This window comes from Capsicum annuum, unplaced genomic scaffold, assembly GCF_002878395.1.
Source record: "Capsicum annuum cultivar UCD-10X-F1 unplaced genomic scaffold, UCD10Xv1.1 ctg3524, whole genome shotgun sequence".
Lineage (NCBI taxonomy): Eukaryota > Viridiplantae > Streptophyta > Magnoliopsida > Solanales > Solanaceae > Capsicum > Capsicum annuum.
In genome coordinates this window covers 761,678-774,720 of record NW_025842141.1, presented here as the reverse complement: position 1 = coordinate 774,720, position 13,043 = coordinate 761,678, and the positions used below count along the sequence as shown (strand labels likewise).

The following is a 13,043-nucleotide window of genomic DNA, read 5'->3' as shown; positions in this document are numbered from 1 at the left end:
ATAGAGATTTGAAGCATATTGTCACAACCCAAAAATAAGGTTCATGATGACACTTGTCGCGGTGAACCTTGACAAGTAAGCCTATCAACCAAACTAATACGAAAAGGGGGAAAAGACAAAAATAACCACAAGGTAAGGTTTCTAGAATGAAGATAAACCATACAAATAATTATAACAATTGCAGAAAGAAAATATCAAAATACCATACATACCTAAAACAATGTGTCATTAGTGCCAGAACTACTAATATAATCCATGAGTAAAATACGTTGAAAAATAGCCTCAAGGAACTATATCGATATCCAAATAGTAATAAAGACATAACTATTATAGAAAGATAGAGGTGAACTTTGGATGCATGAATGTTCGTCTGCTACCTTGAGTAGTCTGAAGGAACCTAAAATCAACCTATCTGAGTCACACCCAAACCTAAATCTACACTATAAGGGTGAAGTACGAATAAGTATGGTCCATTTATACTTAGTAGGTATCATAGGATGATCGAACAAAGTAGAAAATAAAGAATACAAAATACACATCTAAGGACACATCACCCACACTCAAAAAATATCCCACAATGGTAGCCCATAACGCTTGCACTAACAATTTTAATATAGCACATATATTGCAACAACATACCAAGATAGAACACAAGTATACATTATATCAAATATAAGAAAAACAAGGGAGATATATTTTTACAAGCTCATCAAATACACCTAATGAAACGTAAGATGATTAGATAGATAGCAAGTCAATATGAAAAAAAAACATAATATAAACACATCAAATCAAGTACAATGTATATGATGATGACAATGATGAAGCACGAGGTCATCGTATAACCTGCGTATACACCAACAGAGGCAAACATCTCGATATGGGACGCATGAGGGGTTCATCAAACCATATACAATCCATATATCTATATCTCCTCCCTGGAACATCCCTCAAATATGGTTTTATAGGTTTCACAATATCTCCTCCCCGATACATCCCTTAGGAGGGTTTTATAAAAGGTGTTGCCAGTGTTTTTCAGGTGTTGCCATGGTGGTACTATTTTTTTCATTCATGAGTATGCTATGAGCATGTAATGCTAACAACCAATCACAATTAGTATTTACACGTTCAACCTCATAATGTATTTCCACAACCAACCACAATGATATATTTCCACAACTATGTAAGCCAATATTCACTCATTATTTTTGTTCATCCATGAATTCCCACATGTTTCATATGACAACATGTATGAATAAATATCGCAATACACCAAATGTACCATAATAGGCATTTTTGAAAGCACAATATGATTATTCACATGTATCCAAGGCTATCAACATAATATAAGACCCCACATAGTCACACATATCACATAATATCACAATTTTAATAATTATATCTCATATATGTCCCACACAAGAACAACACATAGATACACATTTTTCATGATTATTTCCCACCCTTAAGATGCATTTTGTACCATCATTTACTATCAACCCAGTATGAAAGAATTAATCCATAACATACCTCAACTATTGAAATTGGTCTGCATCACTTTAATCCTGAAGCCCTACTCCTCACGAATGGTCCAAAATCAACTAAAATTAAGAAATATATAATCTATTCATTAAAACAAAGCCAGTGATACCCATATTGCTTACTATTAGTTTGGGGTCAAAACAAACTCCCAAAATGGGTTTTCGAAAAAGAAGGAAAATTGTAAATTTATTTTAAAAACATGTTCTTGGTATCTTATGGAACCTACAATTGAAAATACATGTCAAATCGAGTTAAAAATGAGGTTCAAATCGAAGAAAACCCATTTTTATAGTTTACCGAGTAAATCCTTTGAAATTAGTTACCAAATCAAGAATCGGAGTTCTTTTGAAGATGAAATTAGGTAAAAACTAGTAAATATAGGAATCTAAATCAATTACTAAGGTCTTGGGGTTTTGAACAATCAATCAAGGAATTCAATTAAGAAAAGGGTGAATTCTAACCTCAAATCTGTAAATGAATCAAGAAATAAATATTAATCGGCTTCCCCAGCACCCACAAGCTTCACTTTTAAGATTTCATACTATTTAGGGTTTTTGGATTTCAATAATGAGTGAGAAATGGACAATTCACAACCTAAGGGGTCTATTTATACCCATTATAGGTTCTTATATTGCAATTGCAACATGAAGACCACAATTGCACTATCTGGTGTTGGAACCAGGTAGTACAATTGCAACACACTCTTGTGCGATTGCAATACCCCCTCTTCACACTGAGGTGAAATTGCAAGCCTAGGGGGTGTGATTTCAGAGGCACTAGATGACAGCTAAAACTTTGGAAACTTTCCAAGTTTCCGCTAGGGCTTTGGGACTCATTCAAAATCTGATATATGCAAACAAACTATGCAACCACACTAAAATAGATGCTCCAAACTCAATGAAGATATCGGATTTTTGAAAAGATATCATTTTAACAAAGTTGACTCCCAAAACCTAAAACCATAATTTTTCAAATTGAGGGTCAAAATGAGATTTAAAAGCCACAGAAAAAGACCAAACATTTTACCACCATAAAATTGATGTTTGAGATCTATTGGCGCAATCCGTTTATCCATCCATCACACGGATCAAAATATAACTACTAAATTCCATAATAAGGCTGTTGAAGCCTTCAAAAGCCATAATATTACATAGATCGAGATTTATGTAGAATTTTGAGAATGCAAATGAACTATGAAACCTCACTAAATTCGACGCTTCAGACTCAATGGCTATATCATATTTAAGAAAAAGCATAATTTTCAAAAAACTAACCCCCAAAACCTTATTTCTCAACTCTTTAAAAGAGGTCAAAATGAGATATAAAAGCCATAAAACCATGCCGATGAGTGGAAAATTTGCCACTCATTTAAATCAAAATTTTAGAACACTATGATTGAAGATTTGTGGATATAATGCTAATTATCTATAGAAATGTGGTAATTTCTAGAGTTTGTGATCTTACAAGAAACCTGATGAAAACAAGTTGATACAAAACTAAAAAAGATAAAATGAGAGAAAAAAGGACCAAAGCTCAAATTTAGGCTCAATAGTCAACCCTCAAGTATTGAAATCATGACTTGAGATTTGTAATTGTAACCAGTCAATAAGTCAACCGAAGGGCGATCGTGAGAGGACTACCACGATTGTATTTATCGCGTATGCAGATAAGAGATAGAGATCACGGTAGAGAAGAAAAGTTACATGGGGAAGAAATAGAATTTCATGAAGCTGGATCCCAAAATCACAACATAGCATATCAATATATTCAAAGTACTGATGCATACTCTTTCTTTTACACTATGATGTCTTATATCATAGGTTCAGACGCACAGGCTCCGGACCATACTTAGTAGCCCAGACTTTCAGTAGCATATTTAGTGGTAAGTCCTCATAGTATGATGACAGAGTTATCATTTCATTATTTTAGTATTCAGTATATTCAGTAGTTGGAGTTAGTTGGGGATGTGTCCCATCAAATCCATATTTAGACAGTTATAGGCTTTTAGACTAGATTATTTTAGACAGATTAGTTTTTAGTATTTATTTATCAGTATTTGATTTTAGTTATTAACCTTATGGTTGATTCATCCTAATTTATACATTATTATAGTTCTATTATTCAGTGATTATAGAAGGTACTAGTAATGGGTAAGCTTGTGGTCCTTCGGAATTGTATACATCGTATAGCATCTAGGGTACAGACGCAGGGCTTTACAAACTTAGTATCAGAGCATTTAGTTCAATAGAGTTATAGGGAGTCTAAAAGTCATATATTTTAGAGTCTTGTGCATGGGTGTGTAGCACGCTACCCTTATAGACAAGAGGCTATGAGGCATTTTAGCAACAATTCTTTCAGTATTCATATCGAGTGAGTGAGCATGATCTCAAATTAAAATCTTTGTCTTAACCGATGTTTTCTTCCATTTACATAATATGCCTCCCAAAGGAACCAACAAAAAAAGAACTGGAAATCAGCCAGTACCTTCACCCATTTAGGCAAATCCCCTAGACAAGCATGTCTTCCATAGAGAATTTAGAGCATCTTTCACCACTCTAACTCATTCAGTGGTAGCCTATAATGAATTCCAGGTGTTGTTCAGGCCATCCCCGTGGCTAGTAATGCTACAGCTAGAATTCAGGACTTCACCCAAATGAATCCTCTATCATTTACAGGGTCTAAGTTTGAGGAGGGCCCACAGGAATTCCTTGACATTATATAGAAAATCACAGATATCATGGGGTTACATCCAATGAGAGTGCTGAGTTAGCTACATATCAATTGTAGTATATGGCTCATACATGGTTTAAGCAATGGAAGGCAGATAGGGGAGCAGATGCAGGGCCCGTAGAATGGAAGGAGTTTTCTACTGCTTTCCTTGATAGGTTCTTCCCATAGAAGTTAAGGGAAGCTATGGTTTTGGAGTTTATTAATCTAAAATAGGGCAACGTGATAGTGAAAGAGTATTCTCTCAAGTTTACTCAGTTAGCCAGATATGCCCCTCATGTGGTAGCAGATAGCAAATTTAAGATGAGTAATTTTGTGTCTGGTATGTCTAACAGTGTGGTCAAGGAGTATAGAACAACAATGTTGATTAAAGAGATAGATATATCTAGTATTATGGTCCATGCTTAGTAGATAGAAGTCTCTAAGAATAAGGAGAAAGAAAGGGAAAATAAAAGAGCTAGAATAGGTAGCTTCAACTTCACTCAGCCTAAGTCAGAGGGTGGTGTCTCAAAAGGTTTCTTTAGCAAAATTAGTAGATTTAGAGATGAAAAATTTTGACATTATTATTTTTATGGGTTGGCTTCATTCACGCTATGCTTTAGTTAACTCCAGAAATAGAATTTTCTATTTTCAATTCCCGAATGAACTTGTCCTAGAATGGAGTGTTAGTACTTCAGCACTTAGGGGTCAACTTATTTCATACCTAAGGGAGAGAAAAATGATATCTAAGGGGTGTGTCTATCATTTTGTTATAGTTAAGGATTCTAGTTTCGAGACTCCCAGTATTAAGTCAGTTCCAGTAGTATATAAATTTGCAGATGTGTTTCCAAAGATCTTGTTAGAGTTTCTTCAGAGCGAGAAATTGATTTTGGAATAGACCTTTCTTCCTGATACTCATCCTATCTCTATCCGACCATACAGAATGGCTCTAGCAGAACTCAACGAGTAAAAAGAAAGTTGAAGGACCTCCTAGATAAGGGATTCATTAGACCCAGCATATCCCCTTGAGGTGAACCTGTTCTATTCATGTGTAAGAAATATGGTTCTCTCAGAATGTGTATTGACTACCATCACTTAACTAAAGTCATGGTCAAGAACAAGTATCCACTTCCCCAAATTGATGATTTGTTTGAACAACTTTTCGGTACCAATTACTTTTCTAAGATAGATCTCAGATCAGGCTATCATCAGCTCAGAGTCAAATAATATGAGATTTCGAAAATAGCTTTTAGAACTCGGTATGGTCACTTCAAATTCTAGTCATGTCATTTGGTATTATCAATTCCCCAACATCTTTTATAGACTTGATGAACCATGTGTTAAAGCAGTACTTGGACATGTTTGTCACAGTCTTCATTGATGAAATTCTTGTCTACTCCCGCATGATTATACCGACTATCTCAGAATAGTGTTGCAGACCCTCAAAGCCAATTAGTTATTCGCCAAATTCAGTAAATGAAAATTTTGGCTAATGTCAGTAGATTTCCTTGGTCATATCATTTCTAGTGATGACATTAGAGTTGACCCTCAAAAGGTCAAAGTAGTGAGAAACTAGCCCAGACCCACCTCTCTATCATATATCAAGAGTTTCTTACATTTGACTAGCTATTACCAATGATTTGTGAAAGGGTTTTCATCTATTGCATTACCCATGTCTAGATTGACTCAGAAGAAAGTTAAGTTCTAGTGGTCAGATTCTTGTGAGAAGAGTTTTCAACAGTTGAAGACTCGACTCACTACAGCCCTAGTTTTTACTTTACCAAATGGTTCAGATGGGTTTGTGATATATTGTGATACTTCTAGAGTTGGTTTGGGGTGTGTTTTGATTTAGATAGGTAAGGTCATAACCTATGCCTCTAGACAGCTTAAGCCCCATAAAAAGAATTACCCTACCCATGATCTTGAGTTAGCAGCTGTAGTGTTTTCCTTAAAGATTTGGATAAACTATTTGTATAGGGTGCTAGTTGATGTATTCATAGCTAACAAAATCTTGTAGTATGTGTTTTCTCAAAAAGATTGAATTTGCATCAAAGACGGTGGTTAGAGTTGTTAAAAGACTATGACATGAGTGATCTATATCTTCTAGGGAAGGCCAATATAGTGCCTGATACTCTCAGTAGGATATCTATGGGTAGTGTTGCTCACATGAAGGATAGTAAGAGTAATTTAGATCAGGAAGTTCATCAGCTTGCCCGACTAGGTGTCTACTTAGTCGATTTAGTAGAGGGTAGCATATGGGTGCAGAATAATTTGAAATCATCTTTTTTTTCCAAAGTAAAAGAAAAGTAGGACAGGGATCCTAGTTTATTAAAACTAAAAGAGTCAGTCAGAGATCATAAAGTAGAGGTTTTCTCCCAAGGAGGAGATGGTGTATTTCATTTCTAGGGTAGACTATGTCTGCCATGTATGGATGGTGTGAGATAGTGAATCTTGCAGAAGTGCATAATGCGTACTACTTGATTCACCCAGGGGCCACCAAGATGTACTGTGACTTGCAAGTAGTCTATTGGTGGAGTTGGATAAAAATAGTCGTTGCAGAGTTTGTGGCTAAGTGCTCAACATGTCAGTAGTTTAAGATCAAGGATTAGAAGCCTAGTAGGTCTATGCAGGAGTTCAGTATTCCCATTTAGAGGTGAAGAGAGGTGAACATGGATTTTGTGATGAGTTTTCCCCTTACTCATCGCCAGCATGATTTAATTTGGATCATCGTGGATAGGATGATCAAATCAACTCATTTCTTATAAGTTCATACCTCTTATTCAGTTGAGGATTATCGAAGCTCTATGTTAGAGAGTTGGTCAGATTTCACAAAATTTTGTTGTCCATCATTTCAGATAGAGGTACACAGTTCACCTCTCAATTTTAGAAAGCCTTTCAAAAGGGTCTTGGTACCCAAGTCCACCTCAGTACAGCCTTCCACCGTTAGAAATATGGTCAAGAAGAAAGGACCATTCAGACTTTATAAGATTTTTTAAGAGCGTATGCCATTGACTTTAAGGGTAGTTGGGATGAAAACTTGCCCTTGATTGAGTTCGCGTATAATAATAGCTATCATTCCAGTATTCAGATGGCTCCATTTGAGGTTCTTTATGGGAGGAGATATAGATCTCCTATTGGTTGATTTGAAGTGGGTGAGGCTGTGGTGGTAGGGCCTAACTTGGTATTTGATACCTTAAAAAAAGTTTAGTTGATTAGGGAAAGGCTTAAGTCAGCTCAGAGCTGCCAAAAATCGTATCCTGATGTGCAAAGAAAAGATCTCGAGTTTGAGATTGGTTATTATGTGTACTTAAAAATCTCGCCTATTAAAGGAGTGAAAAGGTTCGACAAGAAAGGAAAGCATATCAGACAGTTATAGGTTTCGGAAGAAGGAAAAAATTGGACTAACTCTTGATTACCCATGTATAAACACTACTTAGGAGAACATAACCCTAATATATCTCTTAATCTGATAAACTTACAATTGTTTGATCTCAGATTGGTGTGCTTTAGTGATCATTTTAAACAAATTTCAACATTCACCCCCAAAATTTACTTCTATGATTTATTTTCGTTTTGCATTACAAGTTAACACATAGTAACTCTCAATACACATAGGTAATGAAAACTCATTAACAATCCTTGTGGATGCGACCCCAAGTCTTATTGGGTATATATTGACGACGACCACCTTGCATCAAAATAATAGTTTATGTTGAGCATTATCAAAAATGGCGTTGTTGTCGGGGAGTGAAGCTTAGTTTCACTATTTTTGTGTTGTTAGTAACTTTGGGTTAGTCGTAGTGTTTATTTACTTTAGTTGTTGTTTTTGTTCTTCAATTAGGTGACTTTAATAGCATTTGCATTGCAATGAGCCAACTTGGGAGAAATGATGGCTCTTTTCATAGGCATAAAGGATAAATAGATTATCTTTATGATGCGTGGTGTGCTAGTGCCATCCGCATCCCGCCGTCTAAGAGAAATAGTATATTCCATGTCACTAATGTAATGCTCCACATGTTACAAATAAAAGGTCTATTCGGGGGGCAAGAACAGAAAGATGCGATATATTTGAAAAACATCATTGAGGTATGTCCCCCGTTTGATATTTCTAATATTACTTAAAAGTCTATTTGGTTGAGTCTTTTCCTATTCTTTTTAATAGGTGAAATTGTTTTTTAGTTTATATCTCTACCTATCGGGTCTATTACATCTTGGGTTAAACTTACAGAGGACTTTTTGGATAGATATTTCCCTCCATAAAAAATGTTACAACTCAGAGATGAAATCACAAATTTTTGTCAACTTAGTGGTGAGCCTTTATACTAAGTGTAGCAAAGGTTCAATGATAAAATTATACAATTCCCAAATCATGAGTGACGGAGAATATGCTTCTCCAAATATTTTATCGGGCCTTAGATCAATTGACTAGAGATGTGGTTCACAACGCATCTGGAAGGTCTCTTGTCAAGTTGCCTAATGGAATAGCATCAGATATGTTAAACCAAGTGACAAAGCTAGCTAGAGGTTGGCACATTAGAGACACCGAGGCAGCCATGGGGATACCTATGTATCTTGGCCAAGAACAAAGGAGAAGAGATGAAGGAAAAAATGTAAATATGATCAAGGTGAGGATACAAATTGAGATTCTTACTAATCATGTGATGGGGACTTCTCTTGAGGTAGTCAATGTCATATCTTCCAAGAATACTAGGGATTATAAAGATATGGAAAAGGAGGATATTCATAAAAAAGTAAGATGTTTGTCAAATCATTTAGGGGTTTCCTGCCTTGCCTATCTAAGGCAAGTTGGGAATAGGGTCAGAATGATCAAGCAAGGTGCATAAATGAGGATATTTTGTCCCGAATATTAATGGGAGTAATAGGGACCAACAAAATGGTAAGGGAAATAAGAAGAGATTTATCTAGATTACACCAAACTATGACTTCCCATTCGACCTCCATTAATCAATTTAATGTACAAGTGGACCAAATAATGGCAAATCAATGTTAGACCTAAAGAAGGTCTACCAAGTGATGTGGCAGTCAATCCAAATGCTAATGCTCACATCAAGGCTATCATCAGCAAAAGAGTCTGATTTTTTAGTGAAAGTTCCAATGTTAAGACAAGTGATGGGAAATTAAATGTGAAAAGGAAGCTGTTGGATAATTCAAACGATGAGGCTCCTAATACCAATAATGAAATTAGTAAACCATCAAAGGTTAAAGAAGAGAAAAGTGTGAGAGAACTACCTTCTAGAGTGGTTAAAGGTGATGATCTGAAAGTTAACAAACATCAAATTGCCCCATTACCACCAATTAAAATTCCTCCCAAATTCCCATAAAAGATCAAGAAGAGAGATGATAATTCCAAGTTCAACAATTTTACTATGAAATATAGCAATCTATCCATCAATATTCCATTGATAGAAGCTTTACAAGAAATGTCGGGGTATGCCAAATTCATGAAAAACTTGATATCTAAAATGAAAGTTGTGGAGTGAGAAACAACAGAGGTGACTCATAATTGTAGTGCTATCATGTTAAGCATAATTGCATTGAATAAAGAAGACTCAAGGGCATTCATCATCCCATGCACCATCAGGATGTTCAAATTCACTAAAACCTTGTATGACCTTGGGGCAAGAATCAACTTGATGTCATTTGTTATGTTTTTCAAGTTGGGTTTAGGTACCTCTAAGCCTACAACCATGAGTCGATTGATGGATGATCGCTCAATCACAAAACCCATTAGGGTGTTATATGATCTATTGGTGAAAGTTGCTCAATATATCTTTCTTGTTGACTTTGTTGTTCTCAATTATACTATTGATCATGAAGTTCCTATCATTCTTGGTAGAACTTTTCTATCCATTGGAAGGACATTAGTCGATGTGGAGTGTGGTGAGATGATATTTTGGGTAAATAACAAGGAGGTCACCTTCAATGTATACAAAGCCATGAAGCAACCTATGGACTTATAGTGATCTCGGTGATTAATATCATTGATGATAAAGTGATGAACACAATTGATGTAGATCTTGTGAATGACCCTTTAGTGGGTATATTGTGGAACTTCGTGTAACGCCTGAGTTTGTACTCTAGATGTCACACGGTGTTTACGGTCCTGGAAAGACCACAAGGTAACCCATAACTATTACCTGCTACAATAACTGAATAATAACACTATAATAATGCAGAAATTAGGCCGAATCTACCATAAGGTTCATAACTGAAATCAAATACTAATAACTAAATACTAAAAACAGATCATCTATCTAAAATAGTCCAGTCTGAAAGCCTCTAACTATCTGAATATGGAGTTGATGGGACAAGTCCCCAACTAACTCTGACTACTAAATATATTGAATAATAAAATAATGAAATAGTAACATTGTCCTCAAACTATGAGGACTCACCATTAAATTTATTGTTGTAAGTCTGGGCTGTTAAGTACGGTCAGGAGCCCATGCGTCTGAACCTATGATATAAGACATCATAGTACAAAAGAAAGAGTATGTGTCAGTACTTTGAATTTACTGATATGCTAAGTGAGGTATTGTAATATGCAAAGTTTCATATGCATGAACAATAATTGACTGAGTAACATGAATCTAACTAAATAAGGGTACATGTATATCTGAAACTGCTATAAATACTAAGTATGCAATGCTGCATGTAAATCTACTTTACTGTAACTAAGATCACTAATAAATAATGATTGTTTCTAACATTCCTGATTTTGTAGAAATGAACTTAGTTCCATACTGAGCTGGGTGACTGTGTCTAACAGTCCCGATTCTGAAAACTTAATTGAGGTTTTATACTAAATCTGAAACTAAAACTAAAATAGTGGGATTGTTTATCAAACTGACATACCCTGATTATAAATTGAGTTGGGGTCTAACCTGTGATCCCAGTTGAAAGGGTGTTAGCACCTTGCCAAGGGATACTAACAATGGCTGTGAGTTAACCATATGTGATAGGAAGACACATATGAGATGTATCAACCCTTGTCTGGTAGGAAGATATCTCAACCTACGCTGGCTATGTAGTTCTCTAATGCAGGGATTGCTACTAAGGGTTAAACCCTCTATTGGAATAAATGCCCCCATCCCTGGGTTCGCTCAGTGCTGAATCCTACTCCCAACTGAATAGACACTAAACTGATTTCTAGACTATTCTAGGCTTCACTAAACTGTTACTATTTGTGATGTCTAACTGAACTAGACTAAGTTCACTAAGTTTTGTAACTGACTGAGTATTACTGTTCATGACATTTTTGAGACTTTTCTATAGCTACTAAAATTCTAAGGAAACAATTAGATTTTCTGGTATTGAATACCCTCAGGACTCGATAACATTGAAAGTAAAACATGGCATGATCATAACAGTATAACAATAGTTTCTTGTTAACAATACTTTTATTTAGACATTTTATCAAACACTTGAGAGGCATGAGCTTGTGCGCATACTATTATGTCATGATTTCACCCTCCAACTCACATGAACACTTAATAAAACACTTGGGGAGCATGCTTTATGCCTATAATAATAATCAACATGCAAGCATCATGATCACAATCCTAACTCACAAATTCAAGGGGGTTTAAACTTATATCCACATAACACTACACACATATTAATTACTTCACATGAAACTTATAATAAATCATGGATTAGAAATCCAGTTAACATCATAATCATGAATACAATCAAATTCAACATGAAATTCATGAAAGCAATCAACTTGTAGTTTTAAAAAAGGTTCTTGAACTCCGAGGATGTAAGGAAATCCTTGGTAGAACACCTAACATACCTTGATTGTTAATTTCATAGAGATTGTGGTGAGTTCTTCAGACTTGATTCTTGAGCTTGATGAAACTAGGGCTTGTTCCTTAGAGAATTTTGTGAAAAGGATGAAAAATTATGCTATTTGGACCTTTAATCCTGTGTTATGGACCTATTGTGTGAAGGGACAATGACCCATTTGCCCTTAAAATATAGAACAAAACTATAGAAATTACCCAGACCAGACTTACTAGGGCACCGCAGATTTAGAGCACTGCTCTGTGATGGGCTCTATGGTCTACATCGCAGCCTCCCCCCAGCACTGAACTTGGCAGGGTATCACAGGCTAATCGCCCTGATCCCCTATTTTGGAGTTTTAAACATGCCCTTACGCTTGTCCAAAAATTCCAAAACTCACCTAAGATGTACTATTGACTTCCTCAATTATAAATCAACTTAAAAACTAACTTTATGAGGTCGGTAAGGTCCTCAAAATTTGAGGGCTTTAGAAATGATAAGTCCTAACACTTAGTTGAAATTGTCCAAGTCTGGAACCTCTTTTGGGCATACTTTAAATGACTCAAACGACTAGGATTTTGCAGGGTCTTATACTCTAAAAGTAGAGAGATTGAAGGGTATGATGAGGTAGTTTTTTCATTGACGGGTTTTGGATATTACACCAAGAATTTAGACAAATTGGACCTTGACTTGAAGAATTGTGAAAGTTTACCCTCCAAGCCATCCATCATTGAACCTCCCCAACTTGAGTTAAAACTATTTCCTTCTCACATTCGGTATGTATTCTTGGGAGATCATAACACATTGCTAATTATTATCATGGGTGATCTTGAGCCTTGCCAAGTGAAAGCCTTGAAAGATATTGTGAAGAAGTACATCCATGCCTTCGGATGGACTATAGCGGATATTATAGGCATAGCACCCAAAATTTATTCCCACAAAATCAAGTTGGAAGTTGATCATGTCCTAAGTGTGAAACACCAAAGGAG

At 35.7% G+C, this 13,043-nt stretch overlaps 1 non-coding gene across 1 annotated transcript; it reads right to left on the bottom strand.

Moving 5' to 3' along the window:
• Window positions 1–8,517: 8,517 nt before the first annotated feature.
• LOC124891431 lies at window positions 8,518–8,624 on the bottom strand. Its single transcript, XR_007049691.1, has one exon. It is a non-coding gene; the product is annotated as a small nucleolar RNA R71 (small nucleolar RNA).
• Window positions 8,625–13,043: the final 4,419 nt, after the last annotated feature.